Genomic DNA, 15,719 nt, shown 5'->3' on the forward strand with positions numbered 1-15,719 from the left:
ATGTAGTTTGCACAGATGAACTGCTGGTCCTTGTGGGTGAGAGACAGTGGGTTCTAGGGTGAGTGTCAGTGCCTATGGGTTCCTCTGAAATACTTGCCATTGAGGAAATCAGATGGTACATCAGGCCCCTGGCTGGTGGTGGTGAGAAGATACCAGTGGTAAGGCAGGCTAGGGTGGGAGAAGTGGCGAGAGGCTGAGGACAAGCACTGGTGTTGGTCAAGGATGGAGGGGAGAGACATGTGGGCTGGTAGAACAGGTGAGTTGGCAAGTTAGATGAGAACATTTCTGCAGAGATCCCTGGGTAGATGGCCGAGTGAGCATGGGAGTGAGTAAGGTGGCTTACCAGCACCTGGGCAAGCAGGTTAGGTTTCACAGTGAGCAAGGGTGCTACCGTGCTTCTGACATTAGCTGGGACAGCATTGCAGAAATGCAATGATTTTTGTGGAAGGGATAGTAAATGGCGACATCAAAGAAGTTGAAGGAGTGTTCTTAAGAGTAGCGAGATGCTGAATCAAGCAGTGTATTGCGGGAGTGAACAAGTTTGCAAAGCAAGTTGCTGTAATTTGCTGCTGTTGACTTTCACTGGTGCTCCAGGCTAAGTCTCAACCATGCCTGCAAGGAGAGGGAAAAGGCTCTTGGGTGCTGAGTGCCAGGGTTCCTGCTGCAGGTTGTCTTTTGTCCTGTCCTCGGCCAGTCAGCCTTGGATGATGAGTTGGGTGTGTGCCTGGTCCTCGCCGCTTCCGAGCACCAGCCTGAACATCCCTGCCATGGATATAAAATTATTTCAAACCCTTCTCCTATATATTTGATGGAGGGGGGTGGCTGGGCACAGCTTTTCCTTTCCCCTTCTTCTGTAAGTGCTAGAAAGCACCAGCTTGTGATTTTGGGGTCTTGGTTGGTAGTAGCTACCAGCATTAAGAAGATACAGTTTGACTTGAAATTCCTCATACTTCTTAACTTCAGAGGTGAGAGGTATCATTTTGAGTAGTTCTTGTAACTACTTATTTTGGTATTGTGTAAGTATGAATTTTCTTGAGTTGCATTGCTGGATTTTGGCTTTGTTAGTCAATTTTTTTCAAAAATTAACATCTAGCTTTTTTTAACAAAAGAGCTTAAGTGTTATGGTTTGGGCTTTTTAAGGGAATTATTCATTTTTCTATTGAAACGGAAATGAAAAAGGGAAGGGGAAGAAAATGAAAAAAATAGAGTGTCTTTTTCATTAAGAAAGGTTATTTTTTCAATCCCTTTACTGGCATATGTGGTGGATATTTCTAAAAGTGTTCTTCTTTTTTTTTTTTTTTAGGAGCCCCCAGCCGTATTTTCTTGGAGAAAATACTATAAGCATGGAAAAATCTCATTTTTAATTTACTTCATTTTGGAGGGTTTTTTCTTGCTATGAGCTCAGTTTACCAATTGGAGTTACCTAGTTGGTCTCTTGAATCGTTTTTGTCAGTGGATCTCTGCATAACAGTTGTCCTCTTCTTTTTTTCAAGAGCAGGGTTATGATGAGAAAACCAGCCAAAAGATACAGAGTGGGCCTACGTTAAACTGTTTAGTCCAGACAAATTAAACATAAAATGTGCATCTCATGCACTGTGCAAAACACCAGGGGTAAAAAATATCATCTTTTGAAGGTTGGCTTGTAGAGTGCAAAGAAAATAACTGGGTTGCTATACCTTGGATCAAATTTTTGGCTTCCTTTTAAAAATAATTGAAAAATTAGTTCTTTTCATACAGTCATGTGTAAGTATTTCTTTCAGAGTGTTGATCTTGCCTTTTCATAACTTTTTCTTGCACAGTACTTCAAAAAATTCCTTTGCTGTCTTTCTCAGATTTTATCTCAGAACATGTGTTTTTCTCATTAATTTCAGTCTTATGCATTCATTGTTTTACCAACTTTTGGTTGACTTACAGTCTATCTGCAGACTGTGTGTATCTTATTTCCAGTCGCTGTTCAGTTTGTCCTATAAGTGCGATTTCTTCCCTCACTCCCCAAAAGACTCACTTTTGTAGTGCATCAGTGTTACATTATGGAAGCCATTGCCAGTGGGTGTTGTGGAGGCCAGAGATATGAATGGTTCAAAAAAGGATGGAAATAATACATGTGCTGGTAACTGATAAATGTGATAATCTTCATTTTATAGAATCATAGAATGTTTTGGGTTGGAAAGGACCTTAATTAAGATAATCTGTTTCCAACCCCCCTGCCATGGGCACGGACACCTCCCACTAGACCATGTCGCCCAAGGCTCTGTCTGACCTGGACTTGAACACTGCCTGGGATGGAGCATTTGCAGCTTCCGTGGGGAGCCTGTTTCAGTGCCTCACCACCCTCATATTAAAGAACTTTGTCCTTAATTTTCCATGAGGCTGCTAAGCTTCTGATGGATGGAAGACTGCGTGCCAGGGTGCAGATATTTCTGTGTCATCTCTTGTCTAGTGTTTGTTCTGAAATATTTCTTACTGGCCACCCTTGGAGACAAGATGCTGGGCTGCCTGTGCCTTTGGTCTGGTGTGTAAGGCTGTTTCTATGATCTTGTGAATCTGACTTTGGTTAGGGTTCTGTAGTTTGTGGTGCAAGCAGCATGTAGGTCCTCAGTAATACAATGGTGGAAATCTGTAGGGAAACGTTATGTATTCCTCGTCTTTGTGACTGCAGTGTTCATACTTTTAAAGCTGAAGAATAGAGGTAACCGCTATTAGAGGTGAGCAGAATGACAATTTTCAACCTCACATAGGATCTTAGATGACACTAAAAGGATATTTACTTGTGTGCTGGATGAACTCCTTAGTGAATTCATTGTGCACACAAGGGAAGGATTTAGCTCTTGTGTCTTACCTGCTTTTCTGATGAACCATTTCAGTGCTCAGCAGAGGTGATGATGAATCATTTGTGAGGCTGTACCTTCTCTTCAAAGTACTTGACAACCTGGGACACCAAGAAGACCCAGAACTGGCTGTTTGCTCTGCAAGAGGGCTAAGCTGAGGCATGAAAGTAAGTAAGCTTGACTTGCTCAAGGTCACGTCACAAGGTCAGCCTCAGCCCTGTAGCAGCCTTTGGTGGCTGTGTATTTTGATTAAGCAGTTAAAATGGAGGCAGATATTTCAGCTTTTGTGCTTGTCATTGAGCATTGTGAGGAGACTGTTGGAAATTGTTCCTTTGCTCAGTTGTTCCTGGTGGTCTTTCCTGGGAGGCTTTGCTTTGGCATTGCCTTAGAGAAGCCTGCCATCAGGACAAGAGCTTGTGAGCAGACTGTGATGGGCACACAACCACGCCTTTTGTGATTTTGCCCCCATCATGAAAGGAGTAGGGTTGCCAGCCTTTCTTTTTGTGTATTTCTGGAGCAAAAAAGAAACAACAAAGATTGAACTCCTTAGGTGGTTTTCTTGGCTGAAAAGAACAAGATGCTTAATTTTTTTTATTCTTTGCTTTTTGGTTTTGGTGTGTTGTTTGTTTTTTTTGTGTGTTTTTTTTTTTTTTGTTGGTTTGTTGGTTTGGTTTTTGTTTTTTTTGTTTGTTTGTTTGTTTTTTGTTTGTTTTTTTTCTTCTGAGATTTCCTTTGGAAGCCTAGAAAGATCGTTATATAGATAATTTAATAGTAAAAGGAGCTGGCTTTAGTTGTTGGCTCAAGGTTTTTGAATATGTGAAAACAAATAGAAGTGTATTATCAGACTTATGATAAAACTGCTTGATTTGGAAATGAGATGAAAAGCAATATTGATTACACAAGGCCATCAGCTGCACTATGGCTGCAGGGAACCCCTTCCTGTTGGACCACTGGACAGATTTTGCACCAGGCAAGGTGTGTTACGCTGATGAGAAATGCATAGGTATCAGTAACTGCTATTTCAGTCCTAGACGTGTTCATTAAAGGTCCTTGAGCATATGCCCAAGTGATAAACTACATATCTTTCAAAAAAGTAAACCCATTATTAATATGAGTTTTATGTTACAAGAGAACACACACAAGTAGTAACCTTACGAGGCAAGATTGTTTGATTTGGACATACCTACAATTAGATAAAAAAAGTGCAAACAGCTGTTTCAAGGTTTTGTTTTGAATAAACATATCCAGTCTTAGGTCAGGGTGTTTTTATGCCAAGTTCTGGTTCAAGGCCTCAGGGAGATCTTATAACTGACTTTAAAAGTCCCGAAATGACTTAGAAAACAAGAGCCAGCACAAACTGTAATGGTATGGAAGGTCATCGCTGACCCCTGGTTACCACCTCTGCCAAGTTATCGTACTGCAGTGGGACTGCTTTGACTGGCCCTGGTGCACATGCTGTGTTTTGGGGGCAATGCTGTGTTTTGTGTGATTTTTGGATCTTGCAAGAATTCACTTGTTTGGGGGCAACTAGGGTGGTGGGTCAAGTGAGTGGGCAAGTGGGAAACTACCTACATGAGAGACAGATCCTGATACTTGCGTTGTTGGGACCTGGATTATAACTATTTATAGTGGAAAATTTTAATCATGTTGATGCTAGCTATTACTAATAAGAGTGCCTTTTAATTATGTTGTCAACAATTAACTAGAAGGACATGGGGTAAAAGAAAAAAAAGTTTCTCAGATAGTTCTTGAAACATAAATTCGTTTAACTGTATGTGTGCCTCCTGTCTTACTGTTTGCGAATAGTTGAATACATTGGCAGGGATGTTGGTGAAGGGGTCAAAACTTGGCTGAATATGGAGTGAATTAGAAAGTGTTTGTGTTGGAAAACAATTAGACCAAAGCAGGGGAAAGAAACATCCCTATCCAGAAGCCTACCCAAATGTCCATGTTGTGGATGCTAAGTATAACAGTTCAAGATTTTAGTAGGGTTGGCTACATGAATGAAAAGAAGCTGCAGATTTAGTGTCCACGGAACAAGCCAGTAGGTTGGACAGTGAACTGCTGCTGTGAACTGTGTGTCTGCAGCTGGCAGTCCCTGGAATTTAATTGTAGAAAACAGTGGAGTGGATTATTCCAACCAACAGATCTGGGATGTTCACAAAGTGCTCATTGATAATTGGCAAGTGGAGACTGGTAAAAGCAACAACATGTTTATGCTGGTTTAATCCTTGTAGGGTTAGTAACTGAGAACAGCAGTGCTGTTCAAACTAACTAAAGAGCAAACTAGCTAAAGAACATTAGTTCATGAGATTTTTTTTTTTGTTTCATAAGTTAAAATTCAGAAAGATGCATTTCATAGCAACTTTCAAGGAGAAGAGAGTGTGATATGAATCACCCTCACCCTCCCTGATACACCTGTGAGGTATCTGCAGCCAAGCACACATCATTCCTCTCTACTCTCTGGGCCATTTGGTTTCTAAGAGGCAAGATTTGCTTCTTCCATACGCTTCTCTTTGGTGCTTCTGGCAATTTATCTCAGACCTTAAATTTTGTTGTGGCCATTTATTAGTTCTGTGTGTTCAGAACACAGATGGTGCGAGTTTGGTTTGCAGTTTTGAGGATGTAAAAGGCACTTTGGGGAACTCGGCAGAGTCTTCGACTATATTCAGGGGAGTAGGACTTCGCATATGGATAAATGCTCTGTGAAGCAGGTGTATTAGCTTGAGGAAATACTTGTCAAGGAGGAAATGCCAGTAGTTGAGCCTAGCTTGTTTCGCTTAAAATACCTTGGGCTGCTGAGATACTGCTGAATCCGGAGTCCAGGAAACATTTGCATGTTGTAGCCCTGCCCTGTGGCAGGAAGTGCTGGGAGTTTTGGGGTCCCCAGTCCCTTCGAGGTACAACCAGAGGATCTTGACCATGGTCCCCAGCTGCAGAAAAAGTACATCTGACTTAGTCCAAAACCATACTCGAAAGAAATGAAAATTTCCTGACAACTGGAAATCCTGTTTTTCCACCAGCTCTATACCTGGCTCCAATTTCATCTCTTAATGGAAACAACCTGCAAGATCCTAATTACTGGCTGACAGCTTGGGACAGAAGAGGCAATGGCACTGTTAAATGCAGGAAGCAGATTTCATCAGTGCTTTGTCAAGTGTCCTGCCTGCTCATTCATGTGAGGCAATGACTCAGCTGCGGATCCCTGGTCCAGTCCCAGGTCCCTGCCTCAGACTGCAATATGGATGTGATCTGGATCACCTGTGAACAGATGACATGGGATTTAATGCTACCTTGTTGCTTTTATGTTGGCTTTATATTACCTGTGGGAAGCGCAGACTGACAGATGACTTGGCCTGGAGCCTGCCAATACAAAGTCAAACCGGTAGCAAAGAGTCAAGCAAGCTTAAACCACCAAAGGAAATTTTTACCATATCTTGGTTCTTTATCACATTTTTTGATTTAGTAGTAGTAGTTTTAAGGCTGGATTCATGGTTCCAGCAAACCACAGCATCAGCATTAATACTGATTTTCAACCCTTTCCCTGTTTTATTAGCTAGATCGTTTTGCAGATTTGACCTGGAGCTTGGCTTCACAGACACTTCACTCAGCACAACGAGGGGCCAACAGCAGCCATCGGGGATGAGGATATGTCTAGAATGGCATCCTGGAAGCAGAAAGGCAGACAGCAACCTCTAAAACTGTCTCTGCCACCAAAGGTTGTATGTAGGATGTGGTACTGCTCTCTCAGAGCTAAGATCTGCTATCCTGGCTCTCCAGGAGGCCTCAGAGGTTCTTCTTCTGGTACTGGCTGTTATTCCCTCCAAAGAATGGTTCACCTTCCCTTCTTCTGTTTTTTGTTGTTTGGGGTTTTTTGTGGGTTTTGGTTGGGTTTCTTTGCCCTCTTTCTTTTTTCTTTCCTTTGGGTGTTTCAAAACAGTTGTTCATGTTTTATTTCTTGCTGAAATTCCTGACAGTTTATCATTACAGGCACAATTTACATCATTTGTTTTGAAGACCAGCTGATGGGTCCTCTCTTGTATTGAATCTCACGAAGTGAACACAGATGATTTACTAGTACAATGTAGAACCTTTAAGTGGTGATTTTGTGTAGGACCTTGGTTCTGAGATGGGCTCATAAACAGTAACCCCAAGTGTTCTTTATTAAATCTGTGCCCCCAAAAATGTCATTTTAAGATCAAATGTAGATAGGCCTAATATAGATCTTGCACATACAAATGTGTATAAATGCATGTACATGTAAAAAGGGAATTGGATGCAGCTGTACGGAGGACAGAGCATTGTTTTTTTTTTTTGTTGGGCCACTACAGTATTGATACATTAAAAAAAAAAAAAAAAGGAAAAAAACAAACCAAAAAACCCAAACCCAACCCCACCGCCAGCCTTCTGTGGTGTGAAGACCCTCTGGGCTTTGCTTGCATCTCCTCTCCAGGTCTGGGTGAGAAGAGGTTCAGAGATTTGTTGTCTCTTAACTTCTTTTAAGAGGGTTTCCTTTAAAAATCTGTTTATGGTTGGGGAGGACATGCCTGAAAAAACATTTGCACATAAAACAGCTGTTAAGTGAATCTCCACACACTGAGATCAAGAGAACGTGAAGAAATATGTACTTCCAAGGACCTCTCTGCCAACTTGGAGCCTCCTTCAGAAAATAAATACAATCTCCCTATGAGTCTCTGGTAACTTAGTTACTGAAAAATAAATTGAGCTACTTAGACCCTTCAACCTTCTTCCCTCCCCTTCCCCCTTCCCACCAAGTCTGAAGCAAATGCATAAAATTGTGTTGGAATGATACGCACTGAAGCCAGATAGATTGCTTTTAATGTTCCTTTGGTATGTTGTCAGCTAGTCAAGTGCAGGCAGCGACGGAGTTTGTCTGTGTGTGAACTAACCACTTCCAGTAGTGCTGCTGCCGGCCTTCCAGTAGTAAATTTAAATGTCACAAATCCCTTTTTAAACCTCCCTTTGATGCCACTTGCCAAAAAGAGTATCACCTATGAAGGGCTGTCAGAGTTGCAGTAGTGTTATTAAGGACTTTTCCTTATTTAAAGTTTAATTTCTTTTTACTTTTTTTACATGGCCCCAAAAGCAGAGGGCTTGCTGTGGTGGCACAACTCAGTTTTCCTCTGGTTTTATTTGTTGTGCTGTGGGGTGCTGTTCAGAGCAGTGTGCATCTAGTTGGGGTGTCTGCAAAATCCCAGTCCTCTGCTGCAACATCGTGGCCCTTTAAAACCCTCTGTGGCCGCAGCCAGAGGCAGTCAGTGGTGCGCTACAGATGTTTTTACAGTTCATTTCCAAACAGCTGCTTTTCCCTTCTTTCGTCTGTTTTTCCTTTATTTATCAAGTCCCTGAGGAAGGCTGATGGCTCACAACCCTGGCAGGGGCTCCCTCGTTCAAAGTCCTCGCACAGCGTCCTGGGGCAGACCCCTGGGTGGCACGGGGGGCTCACTTCAGCAGGTTGCAGTGAGCCAGGGCACGTAAGCCAGCGTACCTACAGCTTTTCCTAAAATGACCCAGGAAAAAGATGGAAAAGCACTTGAAATGAGGGTTGCTTGCACCAGGGGTCCTCAATGGCACCTGGAGCCATGTTCTATCTCGAAGACTCACCATTCAAATAGGTTTTGCACCACTTCAGGTGCTTAAATGAGCTCCACGATTAAAATATCAAGGCACATCCCCTACCTGTTATCCCAGAGGAGAGTGCACACTCACTTGCCTGCTGCTACTGTCAACCCCTGGTTTTCCCTGATGTGCTGAGATTTGTCCTGTACCAATATAGAATGTTTTGATAACAGGTAATGGGAAGCAGGAAGACCGAAGACAAGCCAGAGCGCCCTATTTGGCCAGCTGACAAAAATCCCCAGGCATTTGCGACTCAGTCCTTGGCTCATGAGCCGGATTTTTTCCCATTCATATTCCCTTTCAGCAGACAGATTTCTGTGGATTTTTCAAGGGAGGGGAGTCAAAAGATGAATCCTTTCTCCACCAGCTCTCTAACAAAGTTTTTTGTTTCTTAACTTGTTCCCAAGTCCATGAATATGCTCCATCTGCTGCTTTTTCTTTTACATTTTTTCTTTTTCGTGGCAGTTCCTTACTTTGAAGGGCAAGTGAATGCTGCAGGGGGACTCTGAGGTTGTTGCAGCCCTGTTTGCTGCTGTTGTGTGATGCCAATAAATCCAGCGCTGCCTTTTTTCTAAACAAGGTTTTGAGTTTTGTAACAGCAGGTTTAGGACGTTGCTTGGACCAGAAGATGCTGGCCGAAAGTTGGTTGAGGGTCAGGTCCGGCTTTGTTAACTCTGACAGCCTGTCAACCCTTTAGTCATCATGTTGTCAAGTCTGGTCTGGGCAGATAATCACTTGTGACAACTTTGCAACGCTGAGAAATAAGGTTAATTTTTTCAGTGTGGCAGCTGGAAGGTTGGATGCAAAACCAAAGGGTTTGCTGGATGAAAATGTACAAAGAACAAATGGACAAATTTCTCTCATTCATGCTGGATGAAAGAAATGAGTGATAAAATGATTTTGCATTTGTGCTGTTCTTTTGAAGAAGAGCTCAACTGGTTGCCCTTCAAGCTAAGTTAAATTAACTGTGTGGTCTTGCGAAACAGAGTGCAATATGCTGCAATTCTCTTTTAATAAATGGCCACCATGCTCTGGCTTCTTGCAGAGCGTATGGAGTTGGGGCAGCATTAGTATGGAAGGAAAAAGTACTAAGAGATCAAATTTGAATAGAATACATTTGAATAGAATACATTATGCGAGCTGGCAGGGAGCTCTGCGACCTGGAAAGGAGTGACAGGGAGCCTGAAGGCTGGGCTTCATCTTTAACTTATTTCTGGAGATCCTCATCAGAGGCTGTAGTGGATGCTGCTTGCGGCGGAGGAGCAGCAGGGCTGAAGGGCAGTATCCCTGCTGGAGGTCCTGCCTGTCCAGGAGACGAGGAGAAATGGGTAGGGTTGGGTTGAGTTGCTGTCCAGTGTGTGTGTGTGTGTGTGTGTGTGTGTGTGTGCTTGTGCAGCAGGGAAGCCAGAGGGTAGCAAGGATCTCTGCTAGGGTGGTCAAGGCAGAAACATGGTGGTAGACTCTCTGGTCTGGGGTCTGAGTGCCAACGAAGGTGAAGGATGTGTAGGTAATCACTGTGAAGACATCCCCATCCCGTTTGTCCATGGAGGAGTACCTGCTACCCAGATTCCTCACATGGTTGAATCAGAGATGGACTGTTCCCTCTCCCACTTGTTGAGCAGCCTACTGCTTTGCAGGTGGTTGGGGATCTCCAAGTTGTACAGTGGATGCTGGTAAATTCCCATTTGTAATATCTTTTAGCTTAGCTCTTGAAAGTGAAGCACATAAGCAGACTGTAATAACAATAGATTGGTCTAGTTGGGGCTGGGAGAATTGAAACATTAACACTTTGCCAGTAAAGAAATAAAACCAATGTCCTGAAAATGGAGGATTACTTCTGCATCTTGCTTTTGCTGGCATTTGAGATGCATCACTTCGGTTAGAATTCCCCATTCTGTATCAATGCCAGTGATTTGCATCTCCCATGCCATATTAAGTGAGTCCAAGCTGAACATGCCTGAATTGCATGGTACCATGCAAAATAAAATGCTATTTCTTTGCCTGCTGTGTCAGGAGGGCCCAAAACAAGGATGGTACTTGCTAGTTAACTCACTTCCATGCTTTGGGTATTTGGCAGTAGCTTTGAATTCTTTCTGTTTCTCTTCTATTGTCAGGCAAAAGCTACAGCAGTTGGTTTATTTCAGAGCTTATCTGCTGTTGAAGTAAACCGTTCAGAGTTAGTGCGGTGAGAGGCAGTTTGGCAACGGCACAGAAGTTATGCAGCAAGTTTTTCCTGTAGTTTCTTCACTATTACGGCATGCAGTATTAGGAAATGTGCTATGAAAAACATTATAAGGCTAGAAAGGTGTCTTTGGCTTTCATATTTGTAAAGATGTTCTTTAGGACAAAACCACTTGTTAAGGTTTATTAAGCATTTATTAAGATTTTTTTTTACATCCTAAAGTGAGACGCCTTAATTCCTAATAAATAAGAGGTCTCATTTCTTTTTTTCAGTTCATGTAGACCTCCCAGTCCTGCCCAGATGTTAGCTTAGAGAGGGAGCTCCTCTTTCTCTTTAAAACCTACTTGCTTCTGATTTAGGTTTGAATTCCACAAAAGCTTAATCTGATGCTTAAACCTATATACTCAGAGAAGACTCCTTAAAGTTCAGGTGGAATTTATACAACTTGGAAAAAGTTGTATACATGAATACCATTTTGGAAGACTGAGGCATTCGCGGACTGATGAAGCAAAAATTTGCATTTAGGTTCAACTGAATGAGAGCACTGCTTTGTTCTGTTTAGCTTGAGAAGAATACCCATGCATCTTCCTTTCTGCAACCCCTCCTCTTACAGCGTTGTTACTGACTAACTTCAGTGGAGGATCTGCACTAAGAAAGTTTGTCGCCTGTGATTGTTGCATTTCAGCGACTAGTAAAAGAATACTGTACGTAAATTCACCCTTAAAGAAGATGATGGGAAAGCAATTAATTTCACTTCTGTTTAGGATTATTTTTGGCCAGAAATTTTCACCAAAAAGGGCTTAGTTTCAGAATACTAAATGTGAAAATCTGTACTGCATGACTTCAGTTATTAACAACAGAAAAGCTGTCCCATATGTTTTACTGGCAGAGAAAACATATTTTTACATAATAGAATTAGAGCAGAAAATATTGTTCCCTCTTGGAAACATTATAGTATATTAAATATGAACTTGGAAGCTACATTTCCAAACAGTTTGATTCCAAAAGCTTATTAAAGTTTGATGTATGCTCTAGTATCTTTCATTTATATTGGTTGTATGCGTCCTAATTAGCAAGGAAAACGTCAGTTGACAACTATAAAATTATGAATGCGTATCTCGCCACTCCTGAGTCTTCAGACAGTTCTTAGGGAATACCTTTGTTTTTATGGTGCTTACCAGTGGAAGTGCAGATTTCTTGACTAAGTATGTGAAGAAATTGCATACACGAATGACCTTTTACCCCTTAAAAACTACTCCATACTGGGGCAATCACTGACATTTCTGAACATACTGTTTTGTTTGTGTTATGGTGACATCTGGAAGCCTTGATCCAAACTGCCCCTCTCCTATTGTGCAAGGCGCTCTACATAAGAATCAATCCATGTCTAGGAGAGTTTAGAGTCTAATTAAAACTAGATGCAGTAAGTAGCTTTACCTAAAAGCCAAAAGGGAATGGGAAGAGGGAGGTAAAGCATGGTGGTTTTTGTTGTTTCCAGGTTCACATTTAAGAACCCCCCCCCCCAAATTCATAGCAAAAGTGTGAGAGCAGTATTTTAAGCTATGAGGCTTGTTGTTTTGCTGGGACACTTTGTATTATTTCACAGCTGGATTTATACAGCTGTGTTCAGATGAAGGTTACGATGGTAGAAAGATCTCCTGGTGAGAGCCTGGACAAGTGCAAAGCTAATGGAGAGACTCTGTTGGAGTCTTGGACCTGCATACTGCAGCCTCAACTGTCATCAGCTCAGTCTGCACAGACACAGGCAGAGGACTAACAAAAGTCTCTGCACTAATAACACTCCCACTGGGTATCCTTGACCAGGCATTTAATATATGCCTTGATCTGTTGATGATTCCAGGTTGCTACTGTTCCTCTCTCTGCCTTTGATTAAAAGCAAGCTGCAGCTCATGTCACTGGCTGGAATGAGCCCTGTTGGAACAAAGAGCACTGCCTTGTCTTAAGCCAGAGGGTTGAACTACTGCCTGGTCCTCCTTAGCAGCCCTGCGAGGCCCATTTGGGATGGACAGCGGCAATATGTACTTCACCATGCTGTTCCACTGCTGTCCTCTCTCCTCTACCTGGAGAGATGGTAGCTGCTTCCCTGTTGTCTGTTAAAGAGCCTTTCTGCAGGGGTTGTCAGGAAAGAGTCCATCTGAGATGGCTTCCAGATGCTGACATTTCTTCTAGAACCTGGACTGGGAACAACCACTTACATTTCCCTCACTGTCTCCCTTGTAAATGGCTACAGACATTTCAACAGGAGTTTATTCGTTCAGGGCACGCTTCAGCACAGCAGTGCCAGTAAGGAGAAATCTTTGTGGAAACTGCTAGAAAAGTCACCATTTCAGCAGCACACCTGTGTCATAATGAACTCACTGTTGTTAGGAAAAGGAAGAAATTTCTTGCAACTCTGTACATATGAACTGAATCTTATATTCAGTCTTGGCTTCTTAAAAAGCCCACTTTTTAACATAGGATATTAGGGGAGACAGGGAGGAAAGAACTTTCTTCTTCAGAGAGATGCCTCCAGGCAGTAAGCGGAGATCGGAAAAATATTTAAAGACCTGTGTAAGCACATTTTAACAATACTGAAAGAAACCAAAGGCAAAAATCATGGTGTTCCTTTTGTGACTGCTTGGTTTTTGTTGGTGTAGTAAGTGCGCTTTTTTTTTCATCACAGCTGTCTGGTCAGAGAGCTTTTCATGCACACATTCATTAGGCAGAGCAAGTTGGAGTTTAACTTTTTTTAGTCTCTGTCTTTGTATTGTGTTGTGTGCGTCATGTTCACGTATGCTTACATGAACGTTGAAATCAGAATATTGACTTGGAGCACGAGTAAGTTAGGATTTGATTTAAGATATTTGATGTGGAACGTGAACAGATGAGGACTAACGAATGCCCCTGTCAGGTGGGATCAGAGGGACCTCCTTGAAAAGGCTTCAGGCACTCTTAAAAATCCCACCCATAAATAATCCTGCAAAATGCCTCTTCCCTCTGTAACAGAAATCTAGAAGGCGCCATGATTTATCAAAAAGCTGTTTCAGTCCCAGACTCTCTGGGATGGTGGCAAGCTTTCAGGCAGATGGGTGCTCTTTTACTTTGTCTTGCTTACCCTAACTTGTGAATGAGACTCTGCGCAGAGTGAGATATAAGCCAAGCCTGTGTGCTTGGCTGGGCTCTTGTGACCATCCTTGGTGGCAGTGGTGGTTGTGAGTGGCACCACTGATGGAGAGATGGCCCAGGGGTTTGTAATGAAGCCCTTGCTAAGGCTGCCATTGACACCTTTGGCTGGAAAAGCTTCTGTTCACTTTGTTGGCCTTTGGCTTAGGCTCTAGGTTTTGCAGCTGGTCCTTAATCATGCTGGCACTGAAGAGCGGTGTATTTGTTCTTACCAGCTTTCCCATTACTACCTGTGTTTATGGACTGGTGGCAAGTGCTGTAGCCTATTAGCCGTCTCTCTGTGCCCACGCTGTCTTCATAACCAGATATTTCCGCAACAGAAAAGGGGATTAGTCACAGGAGGAAGCAGGTGTGTCATGTATAGGAAAGAGCATGATTAAACAGTGGTATTTTCTGCTTAAGGCTTCTCCAGTGAACTGAAGGAGTCATCTTCGGCACAGCATCCCCTGCGGTTCAGCTGCAAGGTTCAGGGAAAGGAATACCCCCAGGCTAACACGTGACGGTCTACCAGCTGCATTTTGTGCAGAAGAATGCTGCCTTTAACTAACCTGCAGGAGGTTTTCTCCTTTATGCTCATGAGCCTTCAGGGATGGAGGAGAAAAAAAATTACTTCTTCAGTTCACTGCAGATATAGTTAAGTGGTAATTCTTTTGTCATTCTTTAGCTAAAGAACCTTTATGTCTTTCCCCATGAAACTATTGGGTTTGCTTTTCTGCTGTGTTTTGCTATCCCCACGACGGGTAGGGATCTGGCCACCCCTGGCTGAGGAAGGTGGTGTGAAGGGAAGATGAGAAGTTTGGGCTTGCTGCCGTTGGTGAGATATGTTGAAACCCAGTTGATACCTGGGAGAGCTTCCACTGTGAGGTTGGGTTTTGCCTGGTTCAGTCTGAGTGCTTTTTAAGGGGAAACAAATCCAGGTGAGGGGAAAGTTGTTTCCCCTTCATCAATATTTTAGGAGTAAATTTTGCCTTCAGATTCATCTGTAGAGCTATCCCTGTGGCAAAGGGGGTCAGAATTTGGGCTTTAATGTTGTGATCTACTATGATTAAATACTGAGACAAGGTACAAACAGATTTTACCAAGTCACATGTTACCTACATATTTGTTTTTTTTTATATACTCTCTAATAGTTCTAAGAAATGGCTGAAAAGGTCCAGCACAAAGCCAGGGTGTAAGTTTATTGTTATGCTACTGTTGGTCAGGCAATTTAGAGTAAAGGACTCTTTGGAAGAGCCAAAATAAGTATTAGGACTTCATGCCTCAGCTCCTTTCCATAGTTGCTCTGCATATCACTAGCAGTAATGAAGGAATAAAATTTACACATAGTCACTTCCCTCGAGTGGCTTCAAATGTGCAAACAGAATTTATGGAGGTGGCTTGTTGAGGAAACTTTTTTTTTTCTGTGGCAGATACTGCAACCACGTAAAGAATGGTAAAATGTCATTGAAAATAATCCGTGTGTATTTTGACAGCAGCTTCCGAAACCCCCTATCTAGTCAGAGGATTATCTTAATCTGGGTCAAGAGATACAGCTGAGGATTTGCAGGAGACAAAATCATTTGGGGTAGCTTTGTTTACTTCAGGCAGCTAAAGAGAGGTCACGGACAAATTCCATTCATAGTCTGATTACAGAGAGTATCCAAAAGGAGTGCAGATGCTGCATTTGGACTGTGCGTGAAGTCCTCTGATTGGAATGATCATTGCTAACAGGGTTGCTGTTTTGTCTGGTGGTCATCCTGGGAGCACTCTGTTGAACACCTGGGGAAAGAAAATGATGATAGAACACCAGAGAAGCAGCACCTGGGGATGGAATTAAGTTAGGGGGTGCCTGAGGAGGAGGCATGGGAAGGTGGCAGGCTCAGAGACCTGTGTCTTGCTGCTGTCTC

The 15,719-nt window shown here is 42.6% G+C and overlaps 1 protein-coding gene across 1 annotated transcript in view; it reads left to right on the top strand.

The window, feature by feature from the left end:
• BMP6 (bone morphogenetic protein 6) overlaps positions 1 to 15,719 on the top strand; it is an 88,515-nt gene that overhangs the window by 23,738 nt on the left and 49,058 nt on the right. The window lies entirely within an intron of this gene.

Source organism: Pezoporus occidentalis, unplaced genomic scaffold, assembly GCF_034315485.1.
Source record: "Pezoporus occidentalis ecotype Australia unplaced genomic scaffold, CSIRO_AGI_Poc_V1 ctg2, whole genome shotgun sequence".
Lineage (NCBI taxonomy): Eukaryota > Metazoa > Chordata > Aves > Psittaciformes > Psittacidae > Pezoporus > Pezoporus occidentalis.